The 21,978-nt window shown below is 40.5% G+C and overlaps 2 pseudogenes; both read right to left on the bottom strand.

Annotated features, from left to right (window-relative positions):
* Nucleotides 1-1,800: 1,800 nt before the first annotated feature.
* Nucleotides 1,801-11,396, bottom strand: LOC131166729 (mitochondrial-processing peptidase subunit alpha-like; annotated as a pseudogene).
* Nucleotides 11,397-14,541: 3,145 nt separating this feature from the next.
* On the bottom strand, nt 14,542-16,073 carry LOC131166205 (mitochondrial-processing peptidase subunit alpha-like; annotated as a pseudogene).
* Nucleotides 16,074-21,978: the final 5,905 nt, after the last annotated feature.

The following is a 21,978-nucleotide window of genomic DNA, read 5'->3' as shown; positions in this document are numbered from 1 at the left end:
AATAACCTCACCTTTAAAGACCACTTCCCATTGCCATTCATTGATCAAATCCTATAGAGGCTAGCAAGCCAGAACTTCTACTGTATTTTGGATGAGTACTCCGGGTATAATCAAGTTGCGATCCACTCGGATGATCAGAAGAAGACCACCTTCACCTGCCCATTTGGGACCTTTTCCTATAGGAAGATGCCTTTCGAGCTATGCAATGCACCCGCAACCTTTCAACGGTGCATACTAGCCATTTTCTTTGATATGGTTGAAAAATTCCTCAAGGTGTTCATCGATGAATTTTCTGTGTTTGGACCGTCCTATGATGCATGCTTGGAAAACTTGTCTAAAGTTCTCAAGGGATGTGTGGACACAGACTTGGTATTGAGTTTGGAGAAAGGCATTTTACGATTCAAGAGGGCATAGTGTTGGGCCACATTGTTTTCGCTGAGGGGATTGAAAATAGAGCCAAGGTAGAGTTAATTTCTAAGCTTCCTGCCCTACCTCTATTTAACAAGTTCGGTCATTCTTAGGGCACACTGGTTTGTACCGATGATTCATCAAAGATTTTAGAAAAATTTTTCAACTCTTGACCAACTTATTAGTCAAAGATGCACCCATTGAGTTTGATAAAGATTGTCGAGACATCTAGGACCCTGCCCAGAGAACCACTCTCTGGCAAAAATGTGGGTGCAGCTGCGAACTGGGAAAAATGGATGTGTATTTTGAAAAAGTATTTTTCACAGAAAACAATATGTGATGGAGTTGCCACTAACCTTTTGAAGTGCGGTTAGAACACTTGATCGCTACCTCGTTAGGGGCAGAATCGGTTTGCGTCACCAAAGTCGGGCTTGGGAGTACGGTTATGCTAGGGGAAGGTATTAGTACCTCCTACGTGCCCGTTCTTTCGAACGGTACCAGATGAATCAAAAATTATCCCCAAAATAAATCTAATAAGTCTGTCAAGATTACTCCCTTTCAAAAATCAAAAGAATGAAAATACTATATAGGTATTCCCTCATAACTGGGGCAATCCAATACTCCGAAGAGTTCGTGCCCTTGGTTGCAATCATCGGGAAGGAAAATCAAAAATATGATACAAAATATGCTCTCGGGGTTTTCAAAACTATAGGTTTTTCTAAGTAGAAAAATACCATTCTGGGAGGTTTTTGGACTTTTTGTTCGAGATAAAAATGATTTTTTGTGCCTAAAAAATAATTTTGTGATTTTTCTTAAGTGTGAAAACATCTTTTGTAATTTTTGTGATTTTTCTCGAATTTCAAAATAGCACAGAATAAAACCATGAAAATCAAAGTATAAAAATATTTTTGGGACTTTCTAGAAATTATGTGATTTTTGTGAATTTTCTATATATCTAAATAATATACAGGCGAGATGGAGAGAACCGGCATAAACCGGTTCCTTAAATGATGTACCGGTCAAATGTTGACCGATTCAAGGGAAAACCAGTTTAAGGTCCTAGTCGAGACCAAGAATCAACACGCGTTGCCTTACGCGTGGGCTATGTGTGTTTAGGTGTATGTTAGAGTGCATGGATGACACATGATACATGTGTGAGCATGTATGCATGACCATGTGCATGTGTGGATGAGCACGTGTGTGAACGCGCGTGCATGCATGAATGAGCATGTGCATGAATGTGTGTGTGAGAGAGTTAGTGCATGGGTGATGTACATGTGGGTGTGTGTGTATGTGTGTGTGAGAGAGTTAGTGCATGGGTGATGTATATGTGCGTGTGTGTGTGTGTGAGAGAGAGAGAGTTAGTGCATGGGTGAATGAGCATGTGCCAGCTCAATTTGGGAAGTTTGGGAAGTTTAGCGCATCTCCATATGTAGCTATTGTGACAGGAGAAGAAAAGAGTTTATGTGCAATTGAGGCAATATCCTTTGGAGTAACTGCATCTATAGCCTCCAAGAAATGCTCCATGGGTTTCCTTTCTCCATATGTCAAAATTTGCCGACCTATATCTTCAGATGCAACAGTTATGGACTCAAGATTCAACAGAATGGCATACTTTGTTGACTATTTTGCACAATTGATCTGTACCTGATCAACTTCTCTAGGTATTGTTATGGCAATAAGTTCTTTAGCTGCTATTTCAATGGCTTTGGGAACAAAATCAGGGGTAGTACAAGCTAGAACTCCAAAAATGCCTGTATCGTTATAAATATTGTTGAATGCAGAAAATGAATTAAATTCCTGATGCTCATTTAAGATGCAGAGATACAGTTGTGAGTACATCCCTTTACTAGGACCACCAGTAAAAAAAGAACCCCCTCCTCCCATCAACATCTTAAGAACGGTTAAAGTCACAACTTACTTTATGTTAAATTAACAACTAGGAACTCCAAATGCAAGAGCAAAATATATTTTCCCTATATCAGCTTGACATCTGTAATGGCCTCCAATGTAGACAGACTTTGGATCCTCATGGGAAGGCACTTTGGGTAGGTCAAATAGAAGCGGTTAACAATGGATAACAGTTCCTCCTGCTCAACACCAGAAGCTGAAAGTACCATCCGAGGAGTATAATTTTCAGTAACAAATTCCTCCTAAATTGTACCATTCAATATACTTAAAGTGGATTCGGAGGCTAACAAAGGAATCGCCAGTGCACCAGAATTTCCAGCAGAGTGAATTGCTTCCATAAGCAAGCCTTCAGGGTTGTTGGAAGCTTCTGCAATCTGAGCCTTAACGTTCTGCGGCTGTTCATTGACCTCCCAATCCAAGAATGCAAGATTCCCCACACAGTCAATAAGCAGCTCTACCATTTCAGGAACATAAGTCTTCAAGGCATCAAAGTAGTAACCCATCTGGTGCCAAGAAGCTGAGGATTTGCCACCAATTGCCACCACTTCCCGAACAATGCGCAAGTGACTCCTGTTTGTAGTGGTCTTAAAAGCCATGTGTTCAAGCAGGTGCATAGTTCCCAATGAGACTGGTGTCTCGTACATTGAGCCACAATTAACATGTAACGCAATTGATGCTATGAGTTTGGATGATGTCTCTGAGGCCACTTTGACACCATTAGGTAGTGTTGTTATCTTGGCTTTGCCTGGTTCAACATAATCAGGTAGTGGAGGTGGCAGTGTAACACCCTGATAGGGGCAGTCTAGTGGAGGAAGAGACTGAGACCGTCCCCCAATCAGCCAGCTTAAAAAACCCCCTGAAGAGGATGGCCTTGCATCAACAGCACTCGAACTCGCAAGTCTAGCAGGCACACTATTCGCCGTGTGGCCCTTTAGAGCTCTGAATCGTGAGGTTGTTGTTCTGTATATGATAGATCGACACTGTGAAACTCTAGAAACCCTGAGGTTGTGCCCTCCCGTGGGTCTCGATCGAGGTTGCAGAGGCTCGGAGATGAGAAACCATTATCCATTTCGAATAAACCAAACAGAGAGAGAGAGAGAGAGAGAGAGAGAGAGAGAGGTTTTTGAGGGATCATGAGGGAGATGGAAGCTATTGTGTGAGATCACCGTGAGCGGGAGATGCCGAGGCAAACGAATAAAATAGAGTACTAGATTTTTGTTTCTGTGTGGGTATGAGGACAATAGAAACCCAAAGAAAAAGAACTTTATCAAGGAGAGCTTGAGCATATTGATTATCATTGAAGCATCATCAGATTAGAGCAGCAGAAGTGAGATCAATGCTCGGAATCAAAGGTGATAAACGAAACCATATCAAAAGAATGAAGATGAAGTACCTGAAACGTAGTTCTACTCTGGGTCCGCTAGTCTGCCATTACAGCCCTGAGACGTGAAGCTTGGAATCGTTCTTGCGAACGGCGTTGGAGACAATGATTGTGTTGGTGGGATATGCTGGTCGCGTTCACGGCCGTGTGGGTGTGTGAACAGAGTTGGGAGTCGCAGCATCTGTGGTTTGGCCATGGAGGCTATGGGAGAAGCGGGTGGTAAAGAATAGGGAAGATGGTAAGAGACGGAGATAGAGAGATAGAGAGAGAGGTGGTCCGATCTGTTGGTCTGAAGTGAGGGAGAGAAACAAGAAGAAAAGAAAGAAAATGAGAATGCCCCCCCCCCCTCCTACGTGAACTCCCTGCTCTCTTAGCTCTGCGCAGGGACTCCTCTTATAGGAGTCTGGTGGTGAGATTTTGCGCCAGAACTGCCACACTCTCCAACAGATTCCTACCAGTTCGTTTATTCCCATGGGGAATATGCTAATAGATTGGTATGAGGCATGTGACTCCATTTTTCATTTTTATTTCATGGCATTTTATTTGTTTTATTTGTTCTTTTTTTTTTGCTTGGTATTTTTCTTTTTTATTTTATGTATTTCTCTTTTTCCAATTGTTTCAAAAAGACTTGATTTCTAAACGTCAGGGGAACTGAACTTGATGCAAAAAGAACGGAACTCTTGTTAAAATGTCGGGACTCGATTAAAATTCATCGGCATTCAAAAATTCATCGGGGTTCAATTAAAATTCCAGAACATAATTAAAATGTCGGGACTCCATTAAAATTCACCGGGATATAATTAAGAACCCCGATACTTGATTGAAACACCGAGACTTAGTTAGGAACACCAAATTTTCCAAACATGGTCCTATTCCTGGGATTTGAAATTGACTTTATGTGCTGGGTTTTCCCAAAAAATGGCCTGGTTAAAATTGGGGTGTCAACAGCTGCCCCTCTTTGTAGGCTTCGTTGTTATAAAGTAACAGCAGGAACTCTCCTCTGTTATTTGTAGCAACAAGCCTGTAAAAATAAAAGACACCTATTTTAACCAGGTCGTGCTACTATTCAGTGCCCTTAGGTCGCTCAAGGAGGCTTGTCTATCAAGGAGGGGAAGTGAAAATGTCGTACATCTCTCTGGAAAGTTTGTAGTTAGCAGTTTTTGGTTAGAATTTAGCAAAGGTGAGTAGTCAGTGGTTAATGTGGAATCAAAAGGCATTGGAGATGACTGATTACGCGCCGAAACTGCGTAATTGGGCATCTTAAAACGGACTTTACGATTTATATTTTTAATTAAATTTCTAAAATTGTCCAATATTTTAATAAAGTGCCAAAATTATCATTCTTGAGCTTTATTGCACTATTTATGAAGTTTTGGTAATTTTTTGTTGCAGGAAAAATCTCGAAAACCAAAACCAACACTTATTTGTATTTCATGCATAACTTTTCCGTCCGAGCTTCGATCGAGACGATTCAAATTTTTGGAGAAAGAGGAAATGATTATCTACAACCTTTGTGTTTTGAGTTTTGCAAGAAACAAGCTCCAGAGGAGTTATATTTGCGATGAACAAAGAATGAAAAAAATGAAAAAAAAAATAATAATTCGGGTCCTCTAAATGGGTCAAATCTCCTATCCGGGTCGTGGCTTCACGGGTCTAGGGCAGCTGTGGTACCCTCTTCCCCTATTTAACATCATCTTCTTCTTCTTCTTCTGCCCGGTGTGCGGGTGCCTCCGCACCCTCTCCCTTTTAGCCTCTCATCTCTCTTTTGGATTTGTTTTCTTTTCTTTCTTTCCCTCTCACTCTGTTTTCTCTTTTCTCTCTTCTCTATTTCTTCTGGCAACCTTTCCTCCCCTTCCCTAACTCTCTTCTTTCTTTGTTCTCCTTCTTTCCCTTTCTCTATTCTTTTCTTGGCTTCTCTTCTCTACACCTTGCTGCCTCTCTGATCTCTCCCTCAGCTTTTCTTATCTCTCCCTTAGTTCTTCTCTTCTCTCCCTCAATCTCTCCCTCGGTATTCACTCTCTCACTCTCTCTTTATTTTCAACTCCGTCCAGCCCCCTGCTGCCAACACCACCACAGACTCTCGACCACAAGCTCTACCATCTCAGCAGAGCTCCAACACAGCAGAGAAACTCCCACACCAGATTGCCAAGCTGCTGTCTGCAGCAACCCGAACCAAGAAGATCTCAGTTCAACTCCAGCAAGCCTCTGCTCGGCCAGCCACCATAGCAGACCTCCATCCTCGCGGCCTCCTTCTAGTTCCAGCGAACTTTACCAAGCCGCTGCACAGCCCAGCCTCCCGGACACAGCCCTCCAACAGCAAAAGCACCAGCTGCTCCTTAGCTTCTGCTCTAGCCACGACTCCACGTTCCTACCAGCACCAGGCTAAAGTTACAACACCAGCTGCTCAAGCTCCTCCGCGACAGAACAGACCCATGCTCTCTCTCTCTCTCTCTCTCTCTCTCTCTCTCTCTCTCTCTCTCTCTTTATCTTTTTCTTTAATTTATTTCTCTCTTTTCCTTTCTTTTAGTTTTTTTTAGTTTCTTTAGTCCTATTACTATTTTCTTGAACAATAGTTTAAATTGCAATTGTACTTGACTACCTTTAGGATTTTTATTAAAGTGAGAGTTTTTATGGTAATGAATTTAGGTTCTTTATTTTTACTATAGTATTCATTTACTTATCTACTTGTCTTTCTCTTAGAAATTAAAGTAGTTACCTTTTAATTCTTGATTGAAGTTTAATTAGTATAGGGTTAGTCTTACCAAAGTTTCATTTTTATTGTGTTCCATTATTGTTTGCGTATTTTAAATTCTTATTGAGTTCGTGTTTGCATTTAAATTATGGTCCTTACTTCAATTTCGTAGTTTTGTTAAAGGTTTGGTTTTTATTGCGTGTGTGTCTGTTTGATTGAGTTTCCATTACATGTTTTAATTCCATGCTCAAAGTTGTCATTTTTAATTAATGCATGTTTTAGTGTTTCCTTAGGTAGGCTAGGGTTTTCATTCTTACTGTTTTATTTAATAAATGCTAGTGTTAGGGTTTTTAAATTACGTGCCATTTAATTCGTCAGAAGTAAAATTGAACAACCTTGAAAACTCTGAATCTAAACCGAGTTCAGTGCAATTTAATTTTGATTGGAAAAACGTTAAATCTGAGATTAAACGCATTCCCTAAGGAGACGATCTAACCTTTGGGCTTAATATTACATGACAGAACTCCTATACTTGGGATAGCTTCCGAGCTGCTCATTTTTCAAGTGAGTCAATGACTCGTATTGGGGTGACCTATCGGGTATGGGGATGATCAGTCGGGAGCCAAATCCCAAGATCCTTTGGAAAAAATGCCCTCTAGTGCAAGGCTCTAGGTCCCTGAAAAATTGCCCTGCTGGGGATGATCAAACGGGTATAAGATCCCGAGATCCTTAGGAAGGTGAGTATTAGGTGTAGGATCCTGGATTTCTGAAAAATGGTTGCTCCACTGGGGGGTGATCGATTGGGTGTAGGGTCCTAAGATCCTTTGGGAAAACGAGCATTCAGATGTAGGGTCCTGAATTCCTGAAATACGGTTGCTCCACTGGGGATGATCGATCAGGTGCGACATCCCGAGATCTTTTGGAAGATGAGTGCTCAGGTGTAAGATTTTGAGAGGTTTTTCAGAAAAGGACTATTCGGCTGAGGAAAGTTAGGTAAGACGTTGTTTTAAAGATGAATGATCAGGTATCGGATCCCGAAGTGTAGCAACATGAAAGTCGGGAGATAATTCGGGTACGTGATCCCGAGAACCACTCACGTGTAGAATCATAGGGGTCGGATGAAGATTCGGGTGCATAATCCTGAAGACCACTCAAGTGTAGAATCGTGAGAGTCGGGTGAAGGTTCGGGTGTATGATCTCGAAGACCACTCATGTGTAGAATTATGAGGGTTAGATGAAGATTCGAGTGTATAATCCCGAAGAGCATTCAAGTGTAGAATCCATGAGAGTTGGATAAAGATTCAGGTGTACGATCCCGAAGACTACTCAAGTGTAGAATCATGAGTGTCAGATGAAGATTCGGGTGTATGATCCCGAAGAGTACTCAAGTGTAGAATCATGAGAGTCAAATGAAAATTTGGGTGTATGATCCCAAAGACAACTCAAGTGTAGAATTATGAGAGTCGGGTGAAGATTCGGGTGTATGATCCCGAAAGATGACTCAAGTCTACAATCATGAGAGTTGGATGAAAATTCGGGTGTATGATCCTGAAAGACGATTCAAGTGTAGAATCATGAGAGTCATATGAAGATTTGGGTGTATGATCCTAAATACTACTCAAGTGTAGAATCTTGAGAGTTTACTGGCTTCTAGAGTATAGGATCCCGAGGATTTCTCAAATGTAGGATTCTAAGAGTCCGTTGGCTATTCGAGTGTAGGATCTCAAGGACTTCTCAGATATAGGATTCCAAGAATCCGTTGGCTGTTCGATTGTAGGATCTCAAGGAATTCTTAGATGTAGGATTCTGAGATTCTACTAATTGCTCGAGTAAGATCTCAAGAACTCCTCAGATGTAGGATTCTGAGAGCCTGCTAATTGCTCGAGTGTAAGATCTCAAAAACTCCTCAGATGTAGGATTCTGGGAGTTTGCTAATTGTTCGAGTGTAGGATCTCGAGAACTCCTCAGATGTAGGATTCCGAGACTCTGTTGGTTGCTCGAGTGTAGGATCTCGAGAACTTCCTAGATTCCAAAAGTCTACTAAACTTTCGAGTGTAGGATCTCGAAAATCTCAAGGATTGCACAGGTGTTAAAACAAATGAATTAATCTTCTTCTGGGTCAACTGCCCTAGTTTCAAAGCATATCAATCTGTGCCTAGGGTCAGCTGCCCCAGTTTCAAGATTTACTTAGTCAAGGATGCGACAAGGATGTTCAAGAGCTTGTAAGACAAGTATAAATGAATGATGCTTTGTTGTTATATGTATACATGTAGCTACCTATGATTCTAAAATGTAGGGATATGTTGCTATATGTATGTACACCGCTACCTGTGACACAAAATCATGTATGCATTTTTCTTTTCTGTGTAATGAAATGCATGATGATGTATGAAATTTCTTTTTCTAATGCGCCTGTAATCAGCAACCCAATTTCTGAGTTTGGCCATATGTTCAGACTCCAATCTAATGTGAATGCCTCTGAATCTTTCTCAAATAAGACTCAATCCAAGATTTGCCCCAGTTACATGTCACTGATCTTGGTCCTGCTTTCAAATTCTATTTTGATATGAAAAGTACAGGAATTGACTCTACAATAGCTCAACATGAAATCTGCCTTAGTTACATTTGTTTGCAACTAATCTTGGCCACTGCTTTCAACCAAAATTCAACATGGAGTTTGCCCCAGTTACATTCATCTATGGTCGATTCTGTTCACTTGGCATTCTTTCAATAGGGACCTTGTTGGTGATTCCTTGCGGGATACCTTCTTTGACTATCCATTCTTCTTTTGGAGCTTTTGCAGAGTGAGAAAGGGACTCTTTTTTCAAAAGATGAAGGTTCATGCATTTAAGACATCAATTTGCTAAATCAAGAGATCAGATGTACAAAATAAATGTTTTACCATGTTCATGCTTTTTGAAAGGAAAAATTTTCATGCTAGTATTTAAGAGGTCATGTGACACTAATGCTATCAGGATGAATAACGGATTCTCTCCCTTTGTTGATTGCCCCTATTTTATCAAAGGGAACTTCTCCTCTTTTGTCTCTTTTTTCTGTGAACCCACTAGAAATCTTTTGTTTGACTGTTGCTCTTAGTTTAGCAAGTTCGATCCATGTTTTGGTCTCGAGATGGTCTTTAAGACTCGGGACAAAACGTAGGCTTAGAGATTTAGGCTCTCAGAATAAAATGGAAAGTAAAGCTAAAAAATATCACTCCCTAAATGATATCTTCTGCCCTAGTTCAGTGCGAGACATTCTTGCGAGAATTTTACTGAACTTGTCCTTTTAAACAAGTTGCCTATGTACCTTTTCAGAATCAGGTCATTACGTAGTTCAAACTCAACATTGAGTCTGACAAATCGGTTTGAGACAACATGTGTACTAATATGGTCAGGTATTTCCTTTAGACTGTAATGTAGGCTTAGGGTATTGGTTAGAGAAAAAAAAGGGTACAATACGGCTCAAACTTTTTCGGATTTAAAAGGGGTAATCCTTGGTCAAAGATCACATCTTAAGCATGTCCTTTTTCATTTCCTTTCTTTTTCTACTTTTCTACATTTTTTTCTTCTTTTTTTTTTTATTTCCCTTTTACGGAATATTTTTGAGTATCATGATCATTGGAAGCTCAATTGGGACTGATCTTTTCAAACTGCCCCAGTGTGGGGTGAGATCTTTTTCAGACTGCCCCAATGTGGGGTGTGATTTTTCGATGGGTTGATCAAGAATTGAATTCTTTTAGGCTCAAGTGGTCTTGCAAAGGGGTTTTTCCTTCATTTCTTTTCTCGGTAGCTGAAAAAGAGCCTGTCGTCACTTTGGGTAACCCTTGGTTGTCTCATATGATCTTCCAGACCTTTGAAACCCAAAACCCAGTTAAGTTTTTGGAAAATGACTTTTGAAGAAAATGGCTTAGCATTCAAGATCAAACTGGTTAACAAATGGTAAGTCCACATTAGGATTCTTTTTAGGAGGACTGGTAAGCCAAAGATGGTCATCTGTCATTTAATCAAAATAAGAGTAATGAACTGACATGAGATTGTTGGAACAACACAGTCATTTTTTCGAGTTCCTTTAAGAGTAAAATATTCCTTCATAACATTCGAATAGGGTAAGGACAATTACTCCATCCTCCTCTTCTTCCGTCTTTGGGTTAGGTTTTCAAATTCAAAATCTCTTCCTGGCTCGTGAATACTAGTAATGTTACTTTCCCTATTCCCACATAAAAACATGAGCAAACAAAATTTTGCAATTAAACTCATGATGCGAATGATATACAAAAATGCATAGCTTCATTTCATTAATGGAGATGAAATTCTATAAGACATAAATGTCACATAATTACAAAGAGAAAATGGAAATACAGAAATAAAGAAGACAAAAGCACCATATGAGATAGATTGGATAGTCAATAGTCTGTCAATTTTCTATTTCTACTCTTGCTGTAAAATGATAAGCCCCTCCATTCAAGCTAGTCCTCGGTCCATGGCTGATGCTCTGGCTTCAGCTCCTATTTATCATCGAAAGTCAAAGAAGAGGTGTCCCTCAGTGATTATACCTTGTGCTTAAATGTCCAACATTGGTCAACGGTGTGGCCCGCTGAATTGGAGTGATATGTACAGCGAGCGTACGGATCAAACCACTGAGGTAGGGGATGTCGTACAACTATTCCAGGGATGACTGATATAAGCTTCCTTTCAAGCAGTTGGGAAACAGTTCCGAATAGGACATTGGAATTGGCTCAATCCTATTGGGATTGTTTCCCTGCATATGAACATTTTGCTGAGCGAGTGTAGGTCTAGTGCCTACATGTGCTACCTGATCAATGGTGTGTTTGGCAACAAAATTTCTCCTCAACCCCCTATTCCATTTACCTTGGTAATAACCCCCCTGAATCATGTGGGCGTCATCGTCTTTCTTTTTGTTAGTCCACTTCTTGCCTGAATCAGTCTCATTGTCTTTGGCCAGACCTGCCCTGATGTCGACTTCAATCCTACTTCTTGTGGCCATGATGTCCAAGAAGTTATGAGGAGTCGCTTCCAGAAGATGCCCACGGTAGGGGTCTTTCAATGTATTTATGAATAACATGATAGCTTATTGGTCGCCTACCGGGGTGTCCACTTGGATCGCCGCATCCCTCCACCTATATGTGTATTCCCTAAAGGTCTCTGTGGTATTCTTCTCCATTTCGAAATGGGTCATTCTTTCAGGAGCCATTTCCAAAACATGGCGATATTGTGCCTCAAAAGCATCTGCCAAATCCCCCCACATGCGAATTCGGGCCCTATCTTGTTGGGCATACCACCTAGCCGCATGTGGGTCCGGGGGCATGTAGTCCCATCAAACTTCTCGAAGTCGGGCATTTTAAACTTCAGAGGGAGCACTACGTCGGGTACCAGGCAATAATCTAAGCGTCTGGTGACATTGGAGGTTCAGGTCCCTTCTATAGCTCTTAACTGCTCTTCAAGCTCATCGCAGCGGCATTCTGTCGTAGTCTTGCTTGTTCCCACAACTGCTGACAAAGGCATTCCCATTTCCAGATTTGTCGCTGCTGGAATAAAGGGGGCCATGCCAGGCGGTGGTCTCTCTGAGGTAAATGGTGGTGGTCCTTATGACTGCCCATGAATCGTCATGGAGCCTGGCGGATGGATGGGATCTGTTTCCTCTTCATGATCCTGATCCTAAACTGTCTTTCCTTTGTTTAGCAGTAGGTCCAATATTCTTTTCATCTGATTGCTTAGTTCCTCTTGTCCTCGCTCTATGCCAAGGACCCGATTTTCTATGTGTTCCACCATGATTTTTGCTTTACTTCTGGTATTGTAAGAGTGGGTAGAAGTAGGCTCAATTTTGGAGTTCCATTCTTTGATTCAACCTGATTTTATAGGAGATCAAAATGTGATTACTGACTTATCGGAGGAGAACATGCATGCATGTATGCATGTAATGCAACCTAAACAATCATTTGGCCAAGGTTTCGGGAGAAACCACACTCATTAGTGATCTCAGGAATAATCTGTTTTCCCCTTGGCAGGGTACTTTGGGAAATTGAAATTTGACTTTCCAAAAATGAATTGGGCTTTTTCTGGAAGATTGGCCAAGTGGTATGGATGCCTAATCTGGATGCAGGATGAACACACACAACATATATATATCACAGACATGGATTACAAAATGTGGAGAAGGATGTGACACCTGTTCCAACCCCAGGATAGGTATGTACATAGGGTTCTCTCCGGCTCTACCCTAGGCAAGGGATTACAGACAATCATGTGTACTTAGGCTCTAATCCCGCAAGACAATAGGTTCCCAAATTGAGACTCCATCCTCCCTCACCAAGGTCTGGACAAAGCTCGCACTGAGCAGAGTGGTTCGCAGGTCCCCATAGGCCATGCCACATAGGGACTAGCACTATTACACTCCTTTTTAATCCTAGAAAGGGAAAGCCCGGGTCTAGAGCTGTGAGAGTGTGTGAGTTTATAAATTTCAACCTGCACCCTCTACCCCACATCCATCCATTATTCAGAATTAAACACATGCTTTATTCACGCAAGTCATGGAAACAAGTAATCACATGCTCATTATCTCAGGCTAAATCATAGTTAATCACATGCTCATTCAATAGATAACGAAAACACAAGCAAAGTCGAGCATTTATACTTACTATGATTTATTCGCGAAGCACCTACAGACAAAATAATCATATGGACAATATGTACAAAACATGGAAGGAGCAATCAAAAAGGCTCATTAGATTTGGATTTTGGGATAATCCTCACTTAATCGTCGACTCAACTCTCAAGTATCCCCAACGGAGTCGCCATACTATCGTGACATCCCGGCCCTGGCCTAGAGAACCACTCTCTGGCAAAAATGTGGGTGCGGCTGCAAACTGGGAAAAATGGAAGTGTCTTTTGAAAAAGTATTTTTCGTAGAAAACAATGTGTGATGGAGTCGCCACTAACCTTTTGAAGTTCGGTTAGAACACTTGATCACTACCCCGTTAGGGGTAGAATCGGTTTGCATCACTAGAGTCGGGCTCGGGAGTACGGTTACGCCAGGGGAAGGTATTAGCACCCCCTACGCGCCCGTTCTTACGAACGGTATCAGGTTAATCAAAAATTATCCTCAAAATAAATCTAATAAGCCTATCAAGATTACTCCCTTTGAAAAATCAAAAGAATGAAAAGACTATATAGGTATTCCCTTATAACCGGGGCAATCCAGTACTCCGAAGAGTCCATGCCCTTGGTTGCAATCATCGGGAAGGAAAATTAAAAATATGATACAAAATACGCTCCCGGGGTTTTGAAAACTGTAGGTTTTTCTAAGTAGGAAAATACTATTCCGAAGGTTTTGGGGCTTTTTTTAGGGATAAAAATGATTTTATGTGCCTAAAAAATATTTTTATGATTTTTCCTAAGTGTGAAAACATTTTTTGTGATTTTTGTGTTTTTTCCCAAATTTCAAAATAGCATAGAACAAAATCATGAAAATCAAAGTATGAAAATATTTTTGGGACTTTCTAGAAATATGAATTTTCTATATATCTAAATAATATACAAGCGAGATGGAGAGAACCGGTGTGAACCGGTTCCCAAAATGATCAACCGATCAAACATTGACCGGTTAGGGGGAAAACCAGTTTAAGGTCCTGGTCAAGACCAAGAATCAACACGCGTTACCTTACGCGTGGGCTATATGTGTTCAGGTGTACGTTAAAGTGCATGGATGACGCATGATACATGTGTGAACATGAATGCATGACCATGTGCATGCATGGATGAGCACGTGTGTGAACACGGGTGCATGCATGAATGAGCATATGCACGAATGTGCACGTGTGCATGAATGAGCATATGCACGAATGTATGCGTGCATAAGAATGTGTGATGTGCACGCAAGTGGGTATTTGAGTGTGTGTTTTAGTTTATGTAACAATGCGTGCATCAAAGTGTCCATAGGGTACGTGCAGGTGAATATGAGTGGGTGCATGGGTTAGTGCATGGGTGATGAACATGTGGGTGTGTGTGTAAGTGCGTGAGAGAGAGTTAGTGCATGGGTGATGTATATGTGGGTGTTTACGTAAGTGTGTGAGAGAGAGTTAGTGCATGGATGAATGAGCATGTGCCAGCTCAATTTCAATGAGGAAGCAGTTTTACTTTGAAGAAAACATCTTGCTGACTAAATCATAGTTTGGGAAGTTTAGCGCATCTCCATATGCAGCCATTGTGACAGGAGAAGAAAAGAGTTTATGTACAATTGAGGCAATATCCTTTGGAGTAACTGCATCTACAACCTCCAAGAAATGCTCCCCAAGTTTCCTTTCTCCATATGTCAAAATTTGTCTACCTATATCTTCAGATGCAAAAGTTATGGACTCGAGACTCATCAGAATGGCAGACTTTTTTTACTATTTTGCACGATTGATATGTACCTGATCAACTTCTCCAAGTTTTTTTATGGCAATAAGTTCTTTAGTTGCTATTTCAATGGCTTTGGGAACAAAATTAGGGGTAGTACAAGCTAGAACTCCAAAAATGCCTGTATCGTTATAGATACTGTTGAATGCAGAAAATGAATTAAATTCTTGATGCTCATTTAAGATGCAAAGATACAGTCATGAGTACATCCCTTTACCAAGACCACCAGCAAAAAAAGAACCCCCTCCTCTCATCAACATCTAAAGAACGGTTGCAGTCACAACTCCCTTTATGTTACATTAACAACTAGGAACTCCAAATGCAAGAGCAAAATATGTTTTCCCTGTATCAGTTTGACATCTGTAATGGCCTCCAATGTGGACAGACTTTGGATCCTCATGGGAAGGCACTTTGGGTAGGTCAGATAGAAGCGGTTTAGCAATGGATAACAGTTCCTCCTGCTTAACGCCAAAAGCTGAAAGTACCATCTGAGGAGTATAATTTTCAACAAATTCCTCCAAAATTATACCATTCAATATACTTAAAGCAAATTCAGGGGCTAACAAAGGAATCGCCAGTGCACCAGAATATCCAGCAGAGTGAATTGCTTCCATGAGCAAGCCTTCAACGTTGTTGGAAGCTTCTGCAATCTGAGCCTTAACGTTCTATAGCTGTTCATTGAACTCCCAATCCAAGAATGCAAGATTCCTCACACAGTCAATAAGTAGCTCTACCATTTCAGGAACATAAGTCTTCAAGGCATCAAAGTAGTAACCCATCTGCTCTTGAGAAGCTAAGGATGTAAGATTGCCACCAATTGCCTCCACTTCCCGAACAATGCGCAAGTGACTCCTGTTTGCAGTTGTCTTAAAAGCCATGCATTCAAGCAGGTGCATAGCGACCAATGAGACTGGTTTCTTGTACATTGAGGTGTCTTGTACATTGAGCCACAATTAACTTGTAACGCAATTGATGTTATGGGTTTCGCTGATGTCTGTGAGGCCACTTTGACACCATTAGGTGGACTTGTTATTTTGGTTTTTCCTGGTTCAACATAATCAGGTAGTGGAGGTGGTAGTGTAACACCTTGATAAGGGAAGTCTAGTGGAGGAAGAGACTGAGACCGTCCCCTAGTCAACCAGCTTAAAAAAACCCCTAAAGAGGATGGCCTTGCTGCAACCGCACTCGAACTCACAAGTCTAGCAGGCACATTATTAGCTGTACGGCCCTTGAGAGCTCTGAATTGTGAAGCTGTTGTTTTGTACATGATAGATCAATACCATGAAACCCTAGAAACCCTGAGGTCGCGCCTTCCTGTGGGTCTCGATTGAGGTTATGGAGGCTCGGTGATCCGCCGAAAAGGCATCGCTTCGAGGAGAAAAGAAACCATTCTCCATTCCGAATCAATCAAATAGACAGAGAGAGAGAGAGAGAGAGAGAGAGAGAGAGAGTGCGAGCGGGGGGGAGAGATGAGAGCTGGAGGAATGAGGACGAGAGAGAGAGAGAGAGAGAGAGATTTTAGAGGGATCATAGGGGAGATGGAAGCTACTGTGTGAGATCACCGTGGGTGAGATGGGAGATGCCGAGGCAAATGAAAAAAACAAAGAACCAGATTTTTGTTTCTGTGTGGGTACGAGGAGAATAGAAACCCAAAGAAAAAGAACCTTAAATCAAGGAGAGCTTGAGCATATTGATTATGATTGAACATCGTCGGACTATAGCAGCAGAAGTGAGATCAATGCTCGGAATCAAAGGTGAGAAATGAAACCATATGAAATGAAACCATATCAAAAGAATGAAGATGAAGTACCTGAAACATAGTTCTGCTTTGAGTTCGCTAGTCTACCACTACAGCTCTGAGACGTGAAGCTCATAATCGTGCTTGCAAACGGCGTTGGAGACAATGATTGTGGTGGTGGGATCTTCTAGTCGCGTTCGCGGCCGTGTGGGTGCGTGAACAAACTTGGGAGTCTCATCGTCTGTGGTTTGGCCATGGAGGCTATGGGAGAAGTGGGTGGTGAAACAGAGGGAAAATGGTGAGAGACGGAGAGAGAGAGAGAGAGAGAGAGAGAGAGAGAGAGAGAGAGAGAGAGAGAGAGAGAGAGAGAGAGAGAGAGAGGGAGGGAAGGGGGTCTGATCTGTTGGTCTAAAGTGAGGGAGAGAAATAGGAAGAAAAGAAAGAAAATGGGAATGCCCCCCTCCTACGTGCACTCCCTGCTCTCTTAGCTCTACGCAAGGACTCCTCTTATAGGAGTCTGGTGGTGAGATTTGGCGCCAGAACTGCCTCATTCTCCAATAGTTTCCTGCCTGTGCCTTTACTCCCATGGGGGAATATGCTAATAGATTGGTACGAGGCATGTGACTCCATTTTTCTTTTTTATTTCGTGGCATTTTTTTTTTTTTTTTGCTTGGTATTTTTCTTTTGTATTTTATGTAGCTCTCTTTTTCCAATTGTTTTAAAAAGACTTGATTTCCGAATGCCGGGGGACTCGAACCCAATGCTAAAATAACGGAACTCTTGTTAAAATGTCGGGACTTGATTAAAATTCACCAGGATTCAAAAATTCACCGGGGTTCAATTTAAATGCCAGAACACAATTAAAATGTCGGGACTCCATTAAAATTCACCGGGATACAATTAAGAACCCCGGTACTCGATTGAAACACCAGGACTCTGTTAGGAACACCGAATTTTCCAAACATGGTCCTCCTGTTCCCGGGATTTGAAATTGACTTTATGTGTCGGGTTTTCCCAAAAATGGTCTGATTAAAATTGGGGTGTCGACAAAGATTGTTTAATTACATTTGAAACTCTTAGGACTCTTCTTTCTACCCCTCCAATCATTCAACCTCTCAATTGTTCTCTCCCTTTCGAGATCATGTGCAATGCATTGAATTACGCTGTAAGGGTATTGTTGGGGCAGCAACGAGCTAAAAAATTGCCCCACATGATCTACTATGCTGGTAAGACTCTTCATGGACCTCAATTGAACCACACTACCACCGAGAAAGAGCTTTTAGTAGTAGTCTTCGCGCTTGGTAAGTTTCGCTCTTATCTCCTAGGGTCAAAGGTTTTCATGTATTCCGATAATGCCGCTTTGCAGTACCTTTTTACGAAGAAAGAGACAAAACCTAGGTTGATTAGGTGGTTTTTGCTCTTATAGGATTTCGATTCTGAGATTTGGGATAGGAAAGGGAAGGAAAATCATGTAGCTAATCATTTGTCCTGTATTCTAGTTGAGGGGTCAATCGATTCCTATCCAGTCCGAGACTCCTTCCCTAATGAATAACTCTCTCTAGTGTCTTCCCAACTCCCATGGTTTGCTATGATTGTGAACTACTTAGCCACGGGAACCATTTCTCACAATTGAACATAGCAGGAGAAATACAAGTTCTTCTCCCAAGTGCACCATTACATATAGGAAGACCCTGAGCTTTTCAAAATCTACCCAGATTCGATTATTCGGCAACGTGTTTCTAAGAGTGACTACCCTTGCATACTTGAGTTATGTCATACCTTAGAGTGCAGTGGTCACTTTAGTCAGATGAAAATGCCAGCCAAGGTGCTTCAAAGTGGATTCTTTTGGCCCACACTTTTTCGGGATGCTCATGAGTTTTACAAAACATGCTTGAGGTGTCAACAGACTAGGAATATCTCCTGGCATGACATGATGCCTTTGAAACCCATTATAGTGATTGAGCTCTTTGATGTATAGGGGATCAACTTTATGGGTCCATTCTCTTCTTCTAATGGGTACGAGTACATACTTGTGACAGTGGACTATGTTTCGAAGTGGGTAGAGGTGGTCACGACTAGGACCAATGACCATCGGGTGGTCATTAAATTTTTTAAGGGTCTCTTTAGTCATTTTGGTTGCCCCGAGCTATCATTAGCGATGAAGGCACTCACTTCCTAAATCGTCATTTTGCGGAACTCCTTTGCAAATATTCCATCACTCACAAGGTAGCCACTCTATACCATCCACAAACCAATGGACAAGTTGACGTTTTGAACTCTGAAATAAAAAACATCCTTGATAAAACTGTAAGGCTGGATAGAAAAGATTTGTCGTCTCAGCCAAATGATGCTCTATGGGTGTATAGAAAGACCCAAAAAACCGCTATCGATATGTCCCCATATTAGTTGGTGTATGGTAAGGCCTGTCACCTCCCGGTTGAGTTAAAGCATCGGGCCTATTGGGCAATTAAGTAGTTCAACTTTGACATGGTCGTTGTTGGTTCCCATCGCCGCCTCCAACTCAATGAGTTAAAGAAGATTCATAACGACTCCTATGAAAATTCCAAGATCTAGAAAGACAGAACAAAGGATTTTCACGACAAGCACATTGTTTTGAAAACCTTGAAGCCTAACCAGAAAGTATAGCTTTTCAATTCAAGGATGAAATAATTCTTGGTTAAGCTGTAGTCTAGATGGCATTTCCCATATACTGTGATTCGTGTGTTTCCCTATAGTGCAATAAAAATTAAGGATTTGTAGACCAACACCATTTTTAAGGCGAATGGTCAGTGTCTTAAGCCATGTGTGGAGGTCATTAGAGAGGGACTAGTGGAAGAAGTTCACGTTAGTGACCTAGTGAGTCCAACTTGAGCAATCATTATGTATGGCTGAAGATGGTAAACTTAGCGTTTATGGGAGGCAGCCCAAGTGTTTTTCTTGTTCTTTTTTTTCTTAGGTTGTACATGAAATTAGGAATAGCATCCCAAGAAAGAGGTGAATTGGGTTTAAAAAAATTTTAGAATTAGTTCTTTTAAGAAACAATCAAAATCAATCACAACAAGATCAAACTCTCAATTTTAAGTGACAATATATGTGAAATTTTTTTGTTCTCAATACAACCACGCAAATTATATCCTTGAAAAAATAAAGAGTAGAGTAGAGCAAGAAGAACACAAGAATTTTTACGAGGTTCGGCTTCAACACAGCCTACGTCCTTGCCCTTGGCCAAACCGCCAAAGGATTCACTATTACCGTTCCTTTATCAGCTGGAACAAAAATGATTACAAGCACTCCTTGGGTAAGGCTAGAGCCCGCCTTCTCCAAACAATATCCCCTTGTTTGGTCCAACAATTCAATACTCAAATCGTCAACAAGCTCTATTACAATGATAGAGAAACAACACGTACAAAAACTTGCTCCTCAAAGAGCTATTTAGTACAAGTTTAAAACACTAATGCACTTTAGTAAATTTAGAATATGAATTTTCAGAATGAAGCTCTTAGAAATTTATCACTGTGGATATCTCTCAATCAAAGAATCAGCAACTCAATGATCAAACACAATGAGAATCAGCAGGAACTTCTTAATTTCAAGCAAGGATGAGAGCAATATGAGGCACTTTCAGAATTTCAGAGTGAGAGAGAGTATGACAGTAGATTGTGAGCTCTTAATAATCTTGGTGAATAATTCAATGAGTCTTGGGGGTATTTATAGATGTATAAAACGTCTTTGCTTGTTCCCCAAAGGATACTCAGACTTGTTTCCATAAAATAAACTTATTTGAGTTTCCAAATTTTTGAATTTCAAAAATTATATCCATTGGAAAATAGAAAATTGCCGCGAGACAAATGACTGTGAAGTCCTGACAGTCGTCTGTCCATTTAATATAACAGTAAGATTCATAGGCAGAAAGGTGGCAGTCGTCTGCCCCTTGAGTGGCAATCATCTGTCATCAAAATATAAGGTGATGGTCGTCTGTCCATATGATGACAGTCGTCTGTCCACATGAAATTTTGAGCCTTTTAGTAACATATAAGGTAGACAGTCGTCTGATGAAACTTTCACAGACTTCTCACCTTTCACTGACAGTCGTCTATGGGAGCCTTGACAGTCGTCTGTCGGGCTTTTGCATTTCAACTTTAAGTCTTTAATTTAGTCAGTCGTCTACCTATAACCACACAGTCGTCTGTCAACTGAACAAATTTCTTTCTTAGTCATTTTTTGATTTCTCTCTCATTTTTACTTGGAATATAAATTTGTCTTAACTTTGAAAACATGTTCTAAGTTGTTTTCTTATGGTCTCTAAGTCTCTTTGTTTAATGAGCTTCAAAATGAAAACTTCATTCTTGAATAAACTTAAAGTACTTATAGAGACTTGTCCTAATTTCTCAAAAATTCTCCTTTGTTCTGAACTTTCTTTGTTGCTAATCTCTGATCTCGCAGAATATTCTAAACTTTGAGCTCTCATGTTGTTCTTCTTTAATCATCATGCTCTTATGGTCTTCAAACTTTGATCCATGCTATCAACTATTGATTCATGCTACATGAGTACCTTCAATATGAATTCCTGAGAAAACACAACACTCAACTAAAGCATGTTAAATCCTACTTGTTTGTTAGCATCAAAATGGAGTATCAAACCTAGTAAGGCCAACAATCTCCCCCTTTTTGATGATAACAAACAAGACGCAAAAAATTTTGAGTGAGCCTTAAAAAAACTCCCCCTTTCATTAAGCTTCAATATCATTCATGCTTTTATTAATTTAGAGCAAAATTTTAGCTAAACACTTCCCTTTGACATCATTCAAAAAATAAAGTTTGAGTATATAATGATCAAGGACAAATAGCAATTTGAGTATGTGTGAAGCCAGTGTTAATGTATTAACATCAATTGATTAAGAATTATGCTCAAATGAGAACTCATAATACTCCCCCTGTCAAGCAACATATTCAAAGCAAAACTTGCAAAGTTTTTAGAATTATCATTAATACTAGAACTTATAATACATCAAACTAAGAGCAAAACATTGCAAAAAGTTCAGAGTTTCTGAGCTAGAATACATATAGAGACTCATAATCCTTAGCTTACACATTGTCCCTTTTTGCTCAACAAACACAAAAATACATCCAGAATTTAAGCATACAAAAGAGTTAAAAAAAACTTAACATAAGTCTATATGTCGGAGTTAGTGTCACTGTCTTTAGCAATTCCTTTTCCTTTGGATTGTTGTGAACCTTCTTCTTCTTCTTCCTCCTCTTCTTCTTCTTCAGTTGCTGCTTCATTATCTCCTGCATCTTCTTCTACTTCTTTTTCATCTTCTTCTCCTTTACCTTCTTCCTCATCATAATTTTTACTATCCTCATTATCTAAACCAGTGCCATGTTTAGTGACATGATGTTCTATATTAGCAATACGAGTGTCTAATGAGGTATA

This window comes from Malania oleifera, chromosome 10 (assembly GCF_029873635.1).
Source record: "Malania oleifera isolate guangnan ecotype guangnan chromosome 10, ASM2987363v1, whole genome shotgun sequence".
Taxonomy (NCBI): Eukaryota; Viridiplantae; Streptophyta; class Magnoliopsida; order Santalales; family Ximeniaceae; genus Malania; species Malania oleifera.
This window is presented reverse-complemented; position numbering and strand designations above follow the sequence as displayed.